The 20,562-nt window shown below is 43.9% G+C and overlaps 1 long non-coding RNA gene across 1 annotated transcript in view; it reads left to right on the top strand.

Moving 5' to 3' along the window:
- The first annotated feature begins 19,897 nt into the window (after nucleotides 1-19,897).
- Nucleotides 19,898-20,562, top strand: part of LOC117975578 (uncharacterized) — a 154,125-nt gene continuing 153,460 nt past the window's right edge. The window contains exon 1 of the long non-coding RNA XR_008620586.2: nucleotides 19,898-19,983. This is a non-coding gene — a long non-coding RNA (uncharacterized LOC117975578). The remainder of the gene's footprint in view (nucleotides 19,984-20,562) is intronic.

The raw sequence follows: 20,562 nt of genomic DNA, 5'->3' as shown, positions 1-20,562 counted from the left end.
TGAATAATGTTGCCTTGAACACTGGTGTTCATATATTTGTTTGAATTCCTATTTTCAGTTTTTTGGGTTATATATTTAAGAGGTGAATTGCTGGGCCACATGATAATTCTACATTTTTTTTTTTTTTTTTTAGGAATTGCCAACTGTTTTTTGCAATGTCTACACAGTTTTACATTCCCACCAGCAATGTAGGAGGGTTCCAATTTCTTCACATTATTGTCCACATGTTATTTTCTCTCTCTTTCTGTGTGTGTGTGTGTGTGTGTTTGTGTGTGTTTTCAATTATAGCCATCCTAGTAGGTATTAAGTGGTATCTCATTGTGGTTATGATTTGCATTTCCTTAATGACTAATGGTGTTAAGGATCTTTTCACGTGCTTACTGGCTATTTGTATATCTTCTTTGGAGAGATGTCTACTCAAGTCTTTTTCTTTTTTTTTTTTTTATTATGGGTTGTCTATTAGTTGTTGAGTTATAGGAGTTCTTTATATATTCTAGATATTAGACCTTTTAAATATGTGATTTGTAAATATTTTCTCCCATGTGTGGGTTGTCTTTTCATTCTGTTGATAGTGTCCTTTGATGAATAAAAGTTTTAAATTTTCATCAAATCCAGTTTGTCATTTTTTTCTTTTGTTACCTGTACTTTTAGTGCTATATTTAAGAAATCACTGCCAAATCCAAGGCCATGAAAATTTGTCCCTATGTTTTTTTTTCTAAGAGTTTTATAGTTTTAGCTCTTATGTTTAGGTGTTTGGTCCATTTTCAGTTAATGTTTGTATATGGTGTAAGGGAAGGATCCAGCTTTATTCTTTTGCATGTGGATATCCAGTTTTTGCAGTAGCATTTTGTGAAGAATCTGTTCTTTCCCCATTGGATGATCAAAAATAAGTTGACCATAGATGTGGGAGTTTATTTCTAGGATCTCATTTCTACTCCATTGGTCTACATGTCTATCCTTATGCTAGTACCAAATTGTTTGGATTACTGTAGCTATGTCAATCAAGTTTTTATATTGAGAAGTATGAGTTCTTCAACTTTGTTCTTCTTTTTCAACATACTTTTAGCTAATTGGGGTCCCTTGAAATTCCATATGAATTTTAGGATGAGTTTTTCTATTTTTGCAAAAAATGCCATTGGGATTTTGATAATTAATTATTATTGGTTAGTTTTTTATATATTGGACCACCCTTCCATTCCTGGGATAAATCCCATTTAGTCATTGTGTATAATTCTTTGAACACGCTGCTGAACTCAGCTTGCTAGTACAGTAACTTCTCAACATCATCAACACATCCTTGGAAACTGTGACTTTAAGCAAAATGGCCTAAAACAAAAACAGGTGTTTTTTTTTTTTTATTAAAATTAACATACAATGAAGTTGAACAGGAAGCATTATTGAAGGACTTGCTGTATGTCATTTTGCTTAAAAGTCACAGTTTCCAATAACTTACCCATGACCTTAAGTGAAGACTCTCTTTAATTCATTGAGGACTTTTGTATTTGTATTCATAAAGGATTATTGGTCTGTAGTTTTCTTTTCTTGTAGTGTCTCTGACTTTGGTATTAGAGTAATGCTGGCCTTATATACAATGACTTAGGGAGTGTTCTTCCTCTTCAAGCTTTTGGAATAGTTTGAAAAAGACTGCTGTTAATTCTTTTAAAAATGTTCAGTAGAATTCACCAGTAAGCCTTCTGGTGTGGAACATTTTTTTTGTTGTTGGAAAATTTTTTGATTATTGATTCAATTTCTTGTTATGGGTCTGCTGAGATTTTCTATGCTCTTGAGTTAGTTTAGGTAATATGTGTGTTTCAAATAATTTGCCCATTTCTTCTAGGTCAGGGGTCCCAACCCCTGGGCCATGGACCAATACTGGACTATCGCCTGTTAGGAATTGGGCCACACAGCAGGAAGTGAGTGGTGGGAGAGCGGGTAAAGTTTCATCGGTATTTACAGCTGCTCCCATCTCTTGCCTTACTGCCTGAGCTCTGCCTCCTGTCAGATCAGTGGCAGCATTAGATTAGGAGTGTGAACCCTATTGTGAACTGCGCATGCCAGGGATCTAGGTTGGGCACTCCTTATGAGAATCTAATGCCTGATGATCTGTCACTGTCTCCCATCATCCCCAGATGAGACCATCTAGTTGCAGGAAAACAAGCTCAGGGCTCCCACTTGTTCTACATTATGGTGAATTGTATAACTATTTCATTATATATTACAATGTAATCATAATAGAAATGAAGTACACAATAAATGTAATGCCCGTGAATCATCCTGAAACCACCCCCCAACCCTGGTTCATGGAAAAATTGTCTTCCATGGTGCCAAAAAGGTTGGGGGCCACTGTGCTAGGTTATCTAATTTTCTGGCATAAATTATTCATGATATTCAAAGAACATAGTGTGTATGACTTTAGGAAATTTATTGAGGTTCCTTTGTGAGATTGTACATGGCAGATTTTGGTGAATATTTCATGATTGTTTTAAAAGAATGTTTTCTTTCTTTCATGCAGAACTGTATATACCTAACACTTGAGCTTAACAACTATTTATATTTCTCTACTTTTATTTGTCTCTTTGCTCCATCAGTTCCTGAAAGGGGCTTATTAAAATCTAACCACAGTTGTTTTATTGCATTTTCTTCAGACTTGGTTTATGTTTTGAGACCACATTGTTAAGTACATATACATTCATTTTATCTTCATATTCTTCTTGAGTGTTTTACCAATTTTTAATATTCCTCTGTTTATTATTATGTTTTTTTACAAAACTTTGTGTGACAATTAATTATGTTAGCTTATTTTTGGTTCAGATTTTTCTGATTAACTTTATTACATTTTTAATGATTATTAAAAGGGTGCCCTGCAAATGCATAATGCTATATAAATAAAAAAAATCTAAAAAAAATCTAATCTGATTGGTGAGTTCAACTCATTTACATTTGTACAATTCCTGTTATATTCTTTATTTTTTATAGAGATGGAGTCTCCCTATGTTGCCCAGGCTGGTCTCAAACTCCTAGCCTCAAGCAATCCTCCTGCCTCAGCCTCCAAAAGCCTATAGGGGCTTCTTTTCTTTTAGGTTCTTTTTCTGTGTCCATGATATCTGCTCCCTCTGGCATACATTGTTAAATGAGCTGTTGTTCTTATTTAATGACTCATTTTTCCTCCTGAATCATATTGCCTTGGAACTGTATTAGGGATCCTTTCTCTGTTTGTACCTTTTCCGTAACAGGGTGACTTTGCTTCTCAGAGACCTTCTTAAGTCTGTTTTGGGCTGCTCCAATGTGTCCCTTCATTTCCAGCAGGCACTGGACTGGGCTGGCATTGCTGCATTTAGACGATGGGCAGATACTTATCTTCCCAGGTTCATGTTGGGGAAAGAAAAGGGCAGAGACTGACAGCTCTCCATGGCTCTATGCTCATCGGTGGCCTTGCCCTCCTCCAGCCTAGGATGCCTTGTCTGCATAGCAACCTAGCCACCTTCTGTGTTCTCAAGTGAGTCTCACAGCAGTAACACTGGGTTTTGGGGTTCACCACATTTCTTTTTGCTCCCGGAGTATCTCAGAATTTGGTTCAGGGGAAGAAGCAGCAAAGTGCATTAATTCATCATCTCACTGGGGCTTTTTCAACTACTCTCCTGATTTGATGCACTGACTGATTGGATGGAGTTGCTGATGGATGTACAGATTTCTTGCTCTATACCCAGCCAAAAAGTTTTGGTTGTGAGTGGGAATTTCAAATTTTCTTATTCTGAGTGGGAAAATGACACTACCAACTCAGTCTCACAAATAAAAGTAAATGTAAAAGCTGGATAATGTGGCAGACCCACAACAACCCTGTTAGAGCAAAGAGATTCCATCTGTGGAAGATGGAGGAAGGAAAGGCATCTTGTTTTGTGCCTGCCTCTGTCAGCGCTACTTGGGCACTGACCTGGTACCCTACATCACTGAGTGCTTCTCTTCAGACTTGCATACCTCCCTCAGCCCATGGATGGCATTTTTTTTCTTTCTTTCTCTCTCTTTCTTTCTTTCTCTTTTCTTTTTTCTTTCCTTCCTTCCTTCTTTATTTCTCTTTCTTCCTTCCTTCCTTCCTTCCTTCCCTTTCCTTTCCCTTCCCTACCCTTCCCTTCCCTTCCCTTCCCCTTCCTTCCTTCCTTCCTTCCTTTCCCTGTACCGGTTTGCATATGTGTATATTTTTTATTTTTTTATTTTAGTTTAAGTTCTGGGATACATGTGCAGAATGTGCAGGTTTGTTGCATAGGTATACATGTGCCATATGGTTTGCTGCACCCATCAACCCGTCATCTAGGTTTTAAGCCCTGCATGCATTAGGTATTTGTCCTAATTCTCTCCCTCCCCTTGTCCCTCACCCCCCAATAGGCCCCCGTGTGTGATGTTCCCCTCCCTGTGTCCATGTGTTCTCATTATTCAACTCCCACTTATAAGTGAGAACATGTGGTGTTTGGTTTTCTGTTCCTGTGTTAGTTTGCTGAGAATGATGGTTTCCAGCTTCATCCATGTCCCTGCAAAGGACATGAACTCATTCTTTTTTATGGCTGCATAGTATTCCACAGTGTATAGGTGCCACACTTTCTTTATCCAGTCTATCATTGATAGGAATTTGGGTTGGTTCCAAGTCTTTGCTACTGTAAATACTGCTGCAATAAACATATGTGTGCATGTGTCTTTACAGTAGAATGATTTATAATCCTTTGGCATTTTCAATGGTCTAGGATGCTGCTGCCACCCCCTTAATTGGTGTCACCCTGAATGCCAGAGGCTGCCTTTGATTTGGACATCAGGCATGCCTAACATGTAAATATGAGCACACTGCATGGTTCATTACCAGGAAGTTTCTCTTGGATAGGGAGCCTGTGGAAAATCCTTCTGCTTGCTCTCTGAGACAAAGTATTTCTCTTAGAGACTGGCCAGCTTTTCGTGTAGGCAGTGCTGGCCAGAGTGAGACTGTTTCTTTGCAGATGAAAACTCCAGGCTGTGCTCTTTATATCCATGCAATATCCAGGTGGGTCCAGATGCAGGCAGGGGCCTGGCTAGGTACCCAGAGGAATTCCCACTCTGTCAGATTTAATGGTGCATAAGAAATGGGAACAGAAATTTTAAAATTCGAATTAAGCGCTGTAACTGGTGAGCACTGTGTAGCTGCGAGTTATGCAGAGTTGGGAGTGAAGTGGTTTAGAGAAGGTATTTCACTTGCCTCTCATATGGCATATTTTCAAATCTCTAACAGTAACACTGACTAACCTTTGTAAGAATTTTGTACCAGGCAAAGTGTTAAGAGTATATCTGGATTATTTCTTTAAGGCACACAAAAATCATGAGATAGTCATAGTTATTAATCCCATTAGATGAATGCCAAATCTGAGAATTAGAGAGATTGACTTGTCCCGTGTCACAGAGAAAGTAAGTGGCAAAGCTGCTTTGACTCATGAGGAGTCATGTGCTTACCAACTAGCTGTATTGCTGCTTAGCACCCAGATCCTCCGTTTGAAGGTGCACTGTCCATTATGGGTTAATCAACGTTTACCATGGGACGACTTGCTCCTGTATTGTTTTTGAGTTGCTTATTTTTAATAGGCCTTTATTAGCACAAGCATCTGGTCTAGAAGAGTAAGTGTTAAAAAAGAAGCAAAGGTGATGGAGAGGCAGAGACATTTTAACAGGTTTCCTTTCTTCTGCTGCCATTATTGGCCTTTTGCTCCTGGGCTTCTATTTCATTTTTCCTTGGCAACAAGCTGGGATACACCAGCAAAGACGAACACAGCCAAAGTGCAGCTGCTCCAGGGCAGTGGGTAAGATGGCCAGACCTCTACTGCCAGTGGTGACAATAAAGCCACACATGATCCTTAAAAATTCAGTTGCTGATTTAGCTTCTCTGTGCTCCCCAGTGTGAATGAAGATGGAAAGTTTCACTTACGTTTTCTTTTGCCATTTCAGTATTTTCCTCCTTTGTGTTTGGTGATCCTGAGCTAGTGTTTTGGATCTGCTTTATTTGTTCATGCTACTTTTTTCTGAGGTGGAGAAAGTAGAGGGTTTTAAGCCAGGCACCCTTTCCATTTATCTTTAGCCCAGGCATGTTTACAGAGAAATGGAATCATGTACTTCTTATTTATATTAGATTTACCCATGTGGAATCCCTTGGATATTTTGAGGAAGTCAGCAAAACCATGCCATGCATTTTCTCTTTGAACCATAAGTTGTATTTAGCCAAACTAGATAAAACAATGGCCAAGGGTGGGAGTAAGTGGAGATATTGTGAGATTTTATCCTGCAAAGCTGATCCTAAGCCTACTAAAGCAACTCCTCCTGGCTCCTGGGGCTTACCTGGGAATGTTAGAAGGACACTCATTTCAGGGTAATGCATACCTCGAACACGGGAATGAGGAACAGAGGAAAAGAAATAAATAAACCCACCTATTTCACCTACTAAGATATGGAACTTGGAAAAACATTGGCCGTGGCTTACAGTGAAGTTAGAATGGATTTTTTGTTTTCTGCATTCATTCTGAAAAACATACCTGCACAGCCTTCTCTTTTATGACTTGAGGACTACTTTTCAAATAATCCAGGGGAAAGAGAGACCTCAATGATGTGATGTCATCTTGATTCTCCTTTCAATGAAAATCTCAACTTTTGTTAATGAATTAGGTTCCAACCTGTCAAAACACTGAAAATGATACAGACATTGTCAAAATGGTGACATCTAGACCTGGTACAGGTGTGAAGTTGGGTGAAGTGTCTGTTCATAACTTTTTTCCTGATACATTTTCAAGTCAAAAGCACCATTTGGGTAACAGGGAAAGGACTGAGGCCCACTAAGCAGTTTTCTCTAAGTTGTGGGCCTCCCAGTCGTGCCGGCTGAGACTCTGCTACAGGCCGAGGTTGGTTGATTGTCTTGGCAGCTAACAAAAGCCGAAGTAGGTGTCTCAGTGGGAGTGGAGCACAGCCGTTGTCTCCAGGGGCTGTGTGTGCAATGGATGCGAATAGAAGCAGGTTTCAGTGAAAGCCTTATGACTGAGCTTTTTGCTTTTATTATTTGGTTTCCATGGTAAGTCTTTTCAAAAGACTTGGATAACAGTGTCTTTATATACACAGGAGAGTAATACGACGAAGGATGCTGTACATCAGCTAGGGCTCGGGAGTTTACAAAGTATGCTGTGCGCAAGGCCTCATTTGGTCCCCACAAAGGTGCTATGGAACAGGAAAGGATTATCACTGCTGTTTTGCAGAGGAGAAAATTGAGGCCCCCAGAGGCTAAAGGGCTTATTTCAGGCAATACAGTGAGAATGTGCTGCCTCGGGTGTTGTCAGGCAACCCCATGGTGGTTTTCAGAGGATGCTCTGCAGAGGCCAGGTTGAAGGGCACCATCTCAGGCTCAGTGGCTGCCCTCTCCCTTGCAACCCCACTTAATTAGATGAGTTCCCAGTGGGAGCGGTAACCACAGAGGGCATTGAGAAATGTGTGGGGCTTTTTAGTTTCAGTCACTTGAGGTGGCGGAGGGGGGACCACCAATGTTGGGGATGGGGCCCAGGAATACGAAATATTTTGTGCAACAGGACTGTTTCACAAAATAAATTCTTTCTGGAATTTTCAATAGCATCCCTGTTGAGCAACACAGAAGAGCATGTTTTTTTCTTCTTTTAAAAAATACATATTAAGTTTATAATATGATTATATTTGAGATAAGCAAGGTTTTCCCTGTAAAAGTGGACATTTGAAAATGACTGGACTACCTGTTTTTTGAGATACCTTCCAGCTCAAAACTCTGGACTATGCTTTGCATCCTTGTTTCTGGCTTTCCCCAAAGGTACCACAGAGAGGGGCTCCGACCTTTTCTCTCTGGCCTAAAATTCCAAGTTGGAGCCCTACCAAGCTGTCATCAAACTGGCAGGTAGCTTGGGCTCCATGCATGGGCACTGGACCTTGCCAGTTTGAACCACCCAGGCTGGTGATCCTTAGAAACCTTGCTGCAAATTCTGCAATTCAGCCGACAATCAGGCTAAGGATGCAGGAACCGGCACCGGCTGTCCTCACTCCCCTGCCGGGAAGACCTGATACTCACAAATTCCTCCATCTACTTGAAAGCTGCTTTTCTGTGCAGCCTGGGATTTTTCAACAGAAAGTGTTAAAGTTGGGGGTGGCAGGGAAGAGGGTGTTGCACACACATGAACCTGTCTGTCACAGCCACGCACTAGTGAGAGCTGAGATGTGACAGTTTATTTGCAAACCTGGTGAGTGGTGCTGGCAACATCTCGTTCCTTCTCCAAGCGTCTGACCGGCAGGGCTTCCTTACATCTGCTGCCAGCTGCCTCCCTGCAGGAACTCGGAGCTGCTGGAGGAGCCTGCCATTCTTTCACCAACTCTTACCTATACTTCATGACAGAAAGAGGCACCATTGTAGGTCAGGATAGAAACAGAAAGCACTTCAGTGCTGCCATCATAATGCTGACAGAGACGGTTCTCATCAAGCACGTCACACACCTCACAGCCATTCTCTGCTCCTCACAGGGGGCCTCTGAAGGGAATCTGTTTCCACTCCACAGATGAGAAAATTGACCCTTGGAACGACTCTGTAAACTGTTTAAGATCCCACAGCTTCTAGGCGATACGGCCAGGCTCCTACCCACATGTGTCTGGGCTGAAGAACATCTTCATGGCTGTTGGCTACCTTGCCTCTGAAGCTGAGGCTGCTGGCTGACTGTATCATCTGAGGGTTGATTTCTGGCCGTTTATTTCAGGTCTCCTTGATCTTGTGTGAAGACTCCTAGGGTCATGAGTGGGCTAGCAGCCCAGGCTCCACAGGCTTCTTGCTCCCTGTCACATCCTGTCATCTAGCCTGGTGACTGGCACAGAGGAGGTCCTTAGCCACCCTGCTGAATGAACACACCGGACGTCTAGGCTCCCCTCACATATCTGTGCAGCGCCAATAACCACATCCTGTTGTAAACTCTGCCGCCTCGCTCAGACAGAGCAGCTTCTAGAGTGTCAAGGAGGAGGACGGTGGCCACGGGCCACGATGGCATGTGCGTGACTGCAGCAGAGAGGACGGGGCACACAGAGGACAGTGGCTGGAGGAGTCGGGTGCATGTCAGGTCATGTTTCACAAATGCAGTGGCCCTGCATTGCCTGCCCCTGCTCCTCTCGCACTCAGGGCTTGGAGGAGGGTGAAGCAAATGAGGCACTGGCTCCAGGCACAAAATATAAGGGGGCTTCTCCATTCTCAAGATGGACACTGTGCTGGGCCATAGCAGAGCCTGAGGCAAAAGGGAGAATCACTGATCCTATCATTATCTAAAATATTGATGTTTAATCATGATTTTTTTGTATTAAATATGATCTTTAAAAATTGCATTAAAATATTATTCATCTTGATTACTGAGCTTTTTGCTGCCCTTAATTTTTTTTTTCTTTTTTTGAGGCAGAGTCTCATTCTGTCACCCATGCTGGAGTGCAGTGGCATGATCTTGGCTCACTGCAACCTCCGCCTCCGGGGTTCAAGCAATTCTCCTGCCTCAGCCTTCCTAGTAGCTAGGATTACAGGCATGTGCCACCATGCCCAGCTAATTTTTTGTATTTTTAGTAGAGACAGGGTTTCGCCATGTTGGCCAGGCTGGTCTTGAACCCCTGACCTCAGGTAATCCGCCCACCTCGGCCTCCCAAAGTGTTGGGATTACAAGCGTGAGCCATGGCGCCCAGCCTGCCCCTTAATTTTGTACCCACGGCAAATGTCTGCTCTGCCTGACCTCATGTCTCTCTGCCCCTGCCTCCCTCCTCCAGCCAGAATGTCCACTGCCCTTGTGTTTGAAGCCTGCCAGCTACCTGTTAGCCTCAGGGCCTTTGCACAAGCCACACTCGTTTCCTGGCCCTCCCTTTCTCATATTTATGTGGCTCCTTCTCAAATCTCCTTTAAGTCTTGGTTGGTTGGCTGCTTTTTTTTCTGTCCTCTGTAGTGTAAATACCATGATATAGTTTGGCTGTGTGTCCCCACCCAAATCTCATCTCAAATTGTTATCCCCATGTGTTGAGGAAGGGAGATGACTAGATCATGAAGGCGGTTTCCTCTTGCTGTTCTCCTGATAGTTACTGAGTTCTTATGAGATCTGATGGTTTTATAAGAGGCTCTTCCCCCTGGGCTCACACTCGCTCCTGCTGCTTTGTGAAGAAGGTGCATGCTTCCCCTTCCACCATGATTGTAAGTTTCCTGAGGCCTCCCCAGTCATATGGAACTGAGTCAATTAAACCTCCTTTGTTTATAAATCACCCAGTCTCGGGTAGTGTCTTTATAGCAACATGAAAACAGACTAATACATAACAGGGAGGCAGGTGTTTGCATCTGTGATGTACATTGTCCTGGCCGGGTATGTGGTAGATCCTCAGCAAATATTTGGTGTATGAAAGAATAAATAAATATGAGAAATAGATATAACTATTAAGGAGCTTAAACCACAATTAGAAGTTTTAATTTGAGGGATCATAGTCATTGTCCCTCAATGACTATTATCCCTTTTAATTTGAGGTCATTGGGGTCATAGACATTGAGGGACAATGACTATGATCCCTCAAATTAAAAGGGATAGACTTTGAAAAAAAATAATAATATGCAGCTACTATTTACATGTGCAGGTGCTATGCTAAGTAGCTTTTATGGATGTATTATCTTATTGAATCTTCACAGCAACCCTATTCTCCCACATTTTTCAGGTAGACAAAGTGAGACTGAGAGAAGTTAAGGAACATGCCCAAGGATCAGGGTCTTGGATTTAAACATAGATCTGTCTGAGCTTTAACAAGGATCCTTGATGTTTGCAGAATGTGTGGGGTAAAAAAGAGATCGAAGGTTGGTGGAACACAAAAGAAGTAGTGTGTGACATGAGGGAGGAGAGAGGCAAGGTGTCAAAACAATTTTCCATCACTGGTTGCATTCCTCCAGTGTCTCACTCCGTCTACCTATCCACAGGGTACAAGTCCAGGAAGGATTAGATGGGCTTATTGCCAACCAGCGGAAGGCAGGTCAGAACTAGGTTAAGAGTGGCTGGTAGACAAGTCATTAACTCAGCCAGACTGAACTCTGTTGAAAAAAATGGGTTCAGGACTTTTGTATAAATGAGATTGTAATCCGATTAGCAATGGTCATCTTTCATAATAATGAGCCCCCAGTATATATTTATGAGTTGAGCTCATTAACCAGGTCCATGCCAGCGGCTCTCAAATGTGTTGGGGTAGGAGAATCTTTTTAGAGCTCTTTGAGGGACAATGGCATTGTCGAATAGAAAGAGTAAGCCAGGAACACCTTGGTTAGCATTTTGATTCTACAAATTACTTAACCTTTCTGAGCCTATTTCTTCAGGGATATGTTGATGATAATCCCTTTCTCACCGGGTGCTGTGCAGATTAAATGAGATGATTTTCACAAAGCACCTAGCTTTATACCCGACACACAGGAGGTGTACCCTGGATGTTTGTGTCCTTTACTTTTTTTTGGTCTTTTTCTTGTTTTTCTTTGCAGGCTGGTCAGAGGGAAAGGACAAAAGGGGTGAGAGCAAGAGCTGAGAGTGGGTGACCTTCTAGGGAACACTGGCTAATAGGGTTAGAGATGCCCCTCAAGTATTGTTGCTTGGTTACACAAGCACAGATTTAAAAATCATACCTGATAATGAAATGATATTTAAAGAACACTGTTTCTCTAAGGAGTTCAAACCAGTTATACACACATGATCTTATCGACCCTGGTGGAATCCCTGGGCAGGTACCGTCATCTCCATTTTCAAAAGGGGAAGGAGACCTGGGAAGGACTAGAGACATACCTGGTCGCTATGCTCCCTCTGTTCCCTGCTCGGCATTGTTTTGTGAGCCCACATAGCAATCAGGGCCTGGCCAGAAATAAGTGATGCCTTCAGCATGCCTGCATGCCAAGTCCCCATAATCTTAAGCACCTTAATAAAGCAGTGGTTTCTTATGGGGAAAGTACAGCTTTCCAGGAAAGTTTTCTTGAAATGAATTACTGGAACAGCAACTTCATCTTGTTAGAATTAACGTGCTCTAGTAGAGCCCATGAGGGGATTTGCTTCATTCCAGAGTTCCAAGAGGACAAGTTGAGACATGCCTACTTAGTGTTGATGGTTTCTGACTAATTCACGGAATCAAAAAACTATTGTTTTTCTTTCCTGCTCCTTTTGCTTTTCCTTCTCCTTCTCCTTCTCTTCTCCCTCTTTTTCCTCCTTCTCCTCTTCCTCTTTCTTCTCCTCCTCCTTCCCTTCCATCCCTTCTCCTCCTCTTCCTTCCCCTTCTGTTTTTTTCCTCCTCTCCCTCTTCTTCTTTTCCTTCTCTTTTCTCTCCTCCTTCTGCTATTTTATTTTTATTTCTTTGGCAGGCTGTTGGCCCAGGGCCATTAAAATGGACAACTCTTTAGAATGAGATTGGTTAAGACGAAGAACTGCAGGCATAAAGTTAGGGCACGACCTTGGAAAAAGCTAAACTAGAACTGAAGTAGACTCCAAGTCCTCTAGGACTAAGAGACGACAACTTGTTAATTGTTTCAAAGTTGATCCTGATTCTGGAATGAGGCAGAGATCATCTGGGGGCTGCAGTGTATCTTTTACTCATCTGTTAGATGAACAAAGAAGGTGACCTTTGGTCCTCCCTTTGGGAGGTAGGGCCCAAAGGCTCAAAGTTGCTGAGATGTGTTTGACTTGATTGTAACAGCCCATGTTCCTAAAAAAGGAAAAAAAGGAAGCAACAGACAGAACCAAGGGTGGTTGCCAGTCTGTAATCTCTCTTGAAACCATCTCATCTGTTGAGCCACCATTGCTGAAGCCACATAAAAGTACTTTAATTTTAATCCAAATGTTCAGCAAGCAGTTAAATAGCCACCATATCATAAGTTTTATATTCATTCATTCAACAGGCATTTATATACCAGGCACTGGAAGAGCTGTAAGTCATATAAAGATGGGAGGCCAGGTGCAGTGGCTCACGCCTGTAATCCCAGCACTTTGGGAGGCCAAGGCAGGATCACGAGGTCAAGAGCTTGAGACCATCCTGGCCAACATGGTGAAACCCCATCTGTACTAAAAAATAACAAAAAAATTAGCATGGTGTGGTGGTGCACACCTGTAGTCCCAGCTACTTGGGAGGCTGAAGCAGGAGGATCATTTGAACCCGGGAGGCGGAGGTTGCAGTGAGCTGAGATTGTGCCACTGCACTCCAGCCTGGCAACAGAGAGAGACTCCGTCTAAAAAACACATACATACACACACACACACACACACACACACACACAAAAACTAAACAACAACAACAACAACAAAACAAGATGGGAGGGGTCGGGAGAGCACTTTCACTGATTTTCTTTGATTTACTCATCACAACAGTCTAATGAGGCTGAATGGATAATGCTCCCATTTTATAGGAGGTGAACAAAGTTCAGAGAGATGACTAAAATTTGCTCAGAGTATTAGGAGAGTATAGTATAGGCAGGGATCAAATTCATATCTTCTGAAAACAAATGATAAAAACTAATATCATTGAACACTTACAGTGTGCAAATGCACTGACTTAGGTGCTTTACATGTACAGTATCACATCTAATTCTTACAGCAATCCTACGAAGTAGTTGCTATTTTTATGCTACCCAGCTTGGAGATGAGCAAACAGAGGCACAGAAAAGTTAATGTTTGTTGAACACATGCTCCCTTAGGCAGAGGGAGAGTGGAGCCAGCATCACACTCAGCCAGCATAGCTAAGCCGGCTGGTGCTGTCAGCTACTGAGGGGATTGAACTACCCTCTGTGAGTGGGGTGTGAGTTTCGTTTTCTTTTTGTGGGGAGCGTATGAGCCCTGATTTGTTTGCCATCTCTCAATTCCAGCATGCGTTCAGCAAACATTTATGTTCCAGGCACACTTTCCGCTTGTCCTCAGAGGCGTTCCTTTTTCGGCTGTGATCATTGTGTAGCCTGGGTGACAGGGATGACATTGTGGGGTGGGGGATCGGCTTGTGGATGACTTAGAGCTTTTTTGTGGGAGTTCTAGAAGGCGCTAGTGGTGGTCACAGTGACCCCCACTGCTGTCACTGCACCCCTAACGTTTTTCTAGGCACTTACTCTGTGTTGGGCACTGTGATAAGCAGCTGGAAAGCATTAACTCATTTAATCCGTACAACCTCCTTATTAGGTAACTACTGATATTATGCCCGTTTTACAGAGGAGAGTCTGAGGTGTCTCTCCTCAGAGACTAAGCTACTGACACGGTCACTCAGCAAATAAATAGCAAAACTAGAGCATCTGGCAAGACAAAGGCCTTCCCTTCCCCACCTCTCGAGCAGGCTGGTTGATCTGGCCTTCCTGGTCTCACAGGGGCATAGCTCTGCAGGCTGCAGCCCTCTCCTGGAAGCACAGCCCAGTGGGCTCTCCTGTGGGACTCCCTGCTTGGCCTAGAGCCCTGCCTGCTCATGACGACCCCCGACAAGGGCTGTCCGGTGGTTTGGTGAAGGCCTCCCTGGAAGAGTCACAGTCTAGGGGCTGCTCTTGGGCCTTCTGCCTGATTCCCTCAGGGAGACACATGTGCTGGCTGGGGCAGGAGAGGGCAGGCACAAGTATGTTAATCTCCAAGTGAGTAACTCGATTGACTTGTAACTACATAAGTGGACCGTTTTTCTGGTTTTATTCACTCAAAAAAAAAAAAAAAAAAAAAAGGCATAACTTGCCCGGCACAGTGGCTCACACTTGTAATCCCAGCACTTTGGGAGGCCGAGGTGGGTGGATCACCTGAGGTCGGGAGTTCGAGACCACCCTGATCAACATGGAGAAACGTCGTCTCTACTAAAAATAAAAAATTAGCCAGGTGTGGTGGCACATTCCTGTAATCTCAGCTACTCAGGAGGCTGAGGCAGGAGAATCGCTTGAACCCGGGAGGCGGAGGTTGCAGTGAGCCGAGATCGCTCCATTGCCCTCCAGCCTGGACGACAAGAGCGAAACTCTGTCTCAACAACAACAACAACATAACTCAGGGGCTGTTGGTAGAAAAGGCAGGGAGAGAGGCAGAGGGCTCATTCACCTAAAGTTAAATGGAGCAGGCGCTTTAATGTTTTAAATGTGCTAGACCCTAGGCTGTGAGGTTGCTGCGTCACCCTGACTGATGGTCTGCAGAGGAGGGTTTCGGTTTCTCCCAGGCCTAACAGGCGTAGGCGAGGCGGGGAGAGCGGCAGGCAGTCGCCGCGGCCCTGGGTCAGGTGGGAGGGTTGGGCTAAGGCCTCCCAGCCCAGGGCGGGCTGCTCGGAGACAACCTGGTCAACTCAGGGCTCAGAACTGATGGGCGGATCCTACTTCACCTGGACTCCTCCAGTGCTCCCACCCCAAAACGCTGCCTGGCCTCTGCCACCCACAGAACCAAAAAGGACAGGAGGAAACGGGGCTGGGCCTGAGAACTGGGGTGCTGGACTCGGAGGCAGTTGCGAGGACAGACAGAGCAGGCGGACCGCTCCTGTGTCCTAGCTAAGGCTGAGGTCCAGGGCTGGGCCGAGACAGCCTTGGTCTGAGGCCCCAGGGGAGGGTTGGTTGCATGAACAAACCTCTCAGAATGGGACATCGGCAAAGTCCCCGTTCCTCATTTGGTGGGGCAACAGCTGGCAGGACACATTCTCCCTGGGGAGGGGAGCGGAAGGATCTGGGGCAGAGGTGGAGGCTGGTGCCAAGTCTGTGGGAGGGAAGCTGCGCTGAGGGGACGAGAAGGGGAGGAGCCACTCCAGGCCTGGCCACCGACAGTCCCAGATGTGGAAGGTCATCCACTGGACTTTTCTAGCCTTTGTTTGTGAAGAACTGGACAGCTTGTCACTGGGGGCACATCACTGGAGCATGTGACACAACTCAGGAAACAGGGAAGTTCAACAAGATTAGGTTTCCAAAATCCAGGCAGCCTGAGCTTTGGATAATGGATTTAGGTCCGGGCGTGGGGGTCACGCCTGTAAATCCCAGCACTTTGGGACACCGAGGCGGGCAGATCACGAGGTCAGGAGTTCAAGACCAGCCTGGCCAACATGGCGAAACCCGTCTCTACTAAAAATACAAAAAATGAGCCGGGCGTGGTGGCTCAGGCCTGTAATTCCAGCTACTCGGGAGGTTGAGGCAGGAGAATCGCTTGAACCCGGGAGGCGGAGGTTGCAGTGAGCAGAGACCACGCCACTGCACTCTATCCTGGGCAATAGAGTGAAACTCAGTCTCAAAAAAAAAGAATCACTTAAAACACTTGAAGCTGCACACTGGGGTTTTCTCATTAGCTAATCCTTCACTTATTCCCAAGTTATAGATTAATAGGTATAGATCATCATATCAATAGACACAGAGATAGGTATTTGTATTATTTTTCTGATTATAAAAATAATACGTATTTTAGAAAATTAGAAAGATATACAAAGTCACAGAGGGGAAAATTTACAATCACCATAAATTTAGAGATAACCACTAGAAAGATTTTTGGTATTTAGCCTTCTGGGATGAACTTTATGCATTTGTGCAAATACATATAAATACATGAACACATATTTATACATTATTTTTACAAAAGGAATTGTACAATACAAACTTCACTTAATATATTTTGAACATTGCTGGTAAGTTTTTATTTTATATAATTATATTTAAATAGCTGCTTAGTAGTCCATTGGATGGATGGATGGACCGTAATTTTTAAAATTAATTCACTATTGTGGGACACAGATTGTCTCCACTTTTTCACTAGTAGAAACAAGCCTGAACTGTACATCTTTATAGAAAACCTCTCCACATTCTGTTTTATAACGGGTGCAAAGTTAGTTGTGGGGGGGTCTTTGAATTTCTGAATCATATGTTGGAAGAATTATGATTTGCATGTGGGAGCTTTGCTGCCTGCAGCAGTCAGGGCTGGGATCTTGGAGCCAGTAGAGTGGCATGGAGACTTCACAAATTAACCAAAATTTTATTTGGATTTAATAAAACAATGTCCAGAAGAGAAAGTGTCAGGCCCCGACTGGAGAACTGTGCAAAGGTCTGATGATAACTGTAACACGGGAATTGGCAAATGGGAGTTTGTCGAGAGAAGGACACAGGGTGGTGGAGGGTTCTTCAAGGGAGCCCTCAAAGCAGTTTCAAGTTTGTAGGCAGAGGGGTGCCCTTTTGGCCACAAAATGTGTGGATTTGAGTTTTTTCAGTCATAATGGACCACAGCGTTGAAGACGGAATGCCAGCAACTGATTCAGTTGAAGCCCTGCAGCTTTCTGTAAAAGAAATCTAGAGGGCAAGTGTGATGACCCCATGTTCATCACAGGCCAAGGCTTTGTCTTGTCCATCATCCTTAGTGCCTGGCTTCCATCTCGATGATTACCTCATGGTCGTATGTGACAGCTGGACTCCAGACATCCCTGGCCATCACATCTTTGTCTCAGGCAGCGCTGGTATTCATGCAGAATGCATAGGTTTGGCCAATTAGTTGTTTTAACTTCAATATATTTCTGAACAGCTGGGCAAAGAGCCACTGCCTCTTGGCATGCCTGGTCATCTCCAAGATCCAGCAACTAAAGAGTTAACACAAGCTACAGCAGGACCCTCCAAGATTGCTCAGCCCTAAGGCTGATGTCCATTGGAATGGTTGAACCTGATCAAAATCACCCCCATATCCAGCTAGGGAGACAGGAGGGGCAAGAAAAAGGCTCACTTCCCAGGGGAGTTGGTCTCCTTTGCGAAGCCTTTCCCAGAGACCCCCATCAGCTTTCGTTTAAGGTTCTTTGACTGCCACACTTCCAGTGCAAGCTGGGAAATGTAGTTCCGTGCTAAAAAGGTGTCCTATATTTCCAACCACTTAAGGTTCTTTCTCTAAGGAAGCAGAGGTGTTGAGCAGGCAATCATTGTCCCCTACTCCGAAGAGCAAACTCTATGGTAGCTACAGTGGAAGAGGCTCAACTTCTCACAATTTAGTGTGAATAACATCTCAAATTAAGTCAGCAACATATTGGGGGAAGATCCCCATTATAGTTGCTGACCGTGTGTGTGTGTGGTTTGGGAAAGAGAAGGGTGGATGGAGGGGCAGGGGTTATACAGTTGGGATGTTGGATCTCCAGAAAGAAAAGAAAGAACAGATTCCTATTTCTGGTTGTCAGGGAAAAACATGACACTTTCCTCTGCTGAGACCAACTGCCTTAAGAAAACCCCTCCTTTAAATAAAAACAAACCTCTGTTTAAAACAAAAATAAATAAATAAAACAAAAACAAAACCTTCCCCCAAAGCTGGTAGAAGTTTGAATTGGAAGGCAATTTGGCAGTATTCAGTGAAACAAAAAATTCACACACCATTTGACCCAGCAAATCCACTTCCTGGAATCTACCCTAAGAAATATTCATTTGCCTGTGTGAAGATGTGTGCACAAAGACGTTGATTGTAGTGCCGTTTTAAAAGGGGGAAAATTAGAAACCACATGAATATCTATCAATAGGGGATTTGTTGAACCAAATTAGGATATATCCATTCTGAAGAATTAAAAGAACGAAGCAGGCTTATTTTATCATCAGAGGAAAAAATCTACAAAATACAGTTGAAGGAAAATAAGCAAATTGAATAACAATTGGAATGCAAATTTAGTATATTACTGTAAAAAAGTGTATACATATATATGCCAGTATATAAAAGGGAACTAGGAGGGGACCTCACATTGTTGACAGTGGGAGGGGAGTAGGGGCGAATGTTGAAGGAACTTAGAAACTTTGTTCTATATATTGCTTAACTCTTTCAATCAGAATGTATTCATGAATTATTTATGCAATTAAAAAACTCATGTTGACAAACTGTAGAGTCTGTTGGAGCAGGCAGCTGGAGAGACACATTGGGAGTGGCAGGTAAAAGACTTGCATTTTCAGCACAGCATAAAAATAATGTAATACTAAAATGAATGTCAGTAAGCCCATGATAATAATATAAATAACACAGCAAACTTATGTAGTTCTTGTTATGAAGATGGACAGTTCTAGACACACTACATACATTCATTTATTTAATCTTCATGATAACTCAATAGGATTAGTGTTATTATTAAATATTATTATTTCTCTTTGACGAATTAAGAAACCAAGGCATGGGGAGGTGAAGTAAGTTGCCTGTGTTAGGCTGTTTTTGCATTGCTATAAAGAAATACCTGAGAGCGAGTAATGTATAAAGAAAAGAGGTTTAATTGGCTCATGGTTCTGCAGGCTGTACAGGAAGCATAGTGCTGGCATCTGCTAGGCTTCTGGGAAGGTCTCAGGAAGCTTCCAATCATGGCAGAGGCAGAAGGGGAGCAGGCACATCACCTGGCCAGAGCAGGAGCAAGAGAGACAGGGTGGGAAGGAAGTGCCACACACATTTAAATGACCAGATTGCAGGGGAACTCACTATCACGAAGCTAACACCAAGCCGTGAGGGATCCACCCCCGTGATCCAAACACCTCCCACCAGGCCCGCCCCCCCCCCCCCCCCCCGCCTAGCATTGGGAATTCCAAGTTGATAGGAGATTTGAATGGGGACAAATATCCAAACTACATCATTGCCTAAGGTCACACTGCTGCTATGAGGCAGAATAGGGAATCTAACCCAGGTGTTCTGCCTGTGGGGCTCATGCTCTTAACCCCATGCAACGCAGCCTGTGTGCATTTGTGGCATTGCCTGTCATTTGCAGAGCGAATTCACATACATCATCACATTTGTTTTCTCAGAGGGGTTACTGTCTGCCCCTCTGTGCCAAGCACAAGGCTAGCTGCCTTACAGTTCAGCCCGTTCACGCTGAACTGTTCACCCCTTGTGACTCATTCCCTCCTCCGTGCCCACTGACGACTGTTCGTTACTCTTCGTGGTCTCCGTGATACAGATGAAGAAACAGGCTCAGAGAGTTTACAGTATTTTCTCAGATTCTCATGGCTGACATCTCAATTTGGGTTTCCCCCAGAGCAGATGAACAAGGATTTAATTGCAGGTAGCTTATTTGGGAGGGAATGGGAATGTCAGCGTTAGCCCAGGATGGGAGGAAAGCCAGTATGTGTGTTGAGGACAGTTATACTGTGGGACCTGGGCTTTGTCCTGCTGAGGACCTGCTGAGACAATGCAGAACAGACCACTGAGGGACCAGGGGTGTGGGGTCTTCATTACTGCACGAGGGTCTCTCTCCAATACTTCCAATTTGTCCTGGGGGAGGACCAGATGCTTTTCTGGGGCCAAAGAAAAACCCAGGCAGAGGTGCAGGAAGCTGCTAGCTTGTCCTGGGACTGCCGGCAGCAGGTCGCAGGGATGTAGATGGCCATTAAAGTTGATAAATGGAGCAGAATCAAGATTTGAACTCAAGACCCTCTTGCCTCGTCATCCACCGACCCATCTGAGGAGTGCAGAGCATGGCTCTGGAAACAGAGTCCAAGAGGGAGTTCCCTGGCTGCTTTCCTAGTCTGAATCCTTTTGAGAAGGGGAGGATTAACTGAGGGGAAGAGGAAACCTTGAATAAACTGCTTTGCAGCAGCCACCACGGCCCCTGGCTCTTTTTCTAATTCCTTATACTTGCCTT

The sequence above is a fragment of the Pan paniscus genome, chromosome 14 (assembly GCF_029289425.2).
Source record: "Pan paniscus chromosome 14, NHGRI_mPanPan1-v2.0_pri, whole genome shotgun sequence".
In the NCBI taxonomy this organism is placed as follows: Eukaryota; Metazoa; Chordata; class Mammalia; order Primates; family Hominidae; genus Pan; species Pan paniscus.
The sequence above is the reverse complement of the archived record's forward strand: the minus strand, read 5'-3'. Positions and strand labels throughout refer to the sequence as shown.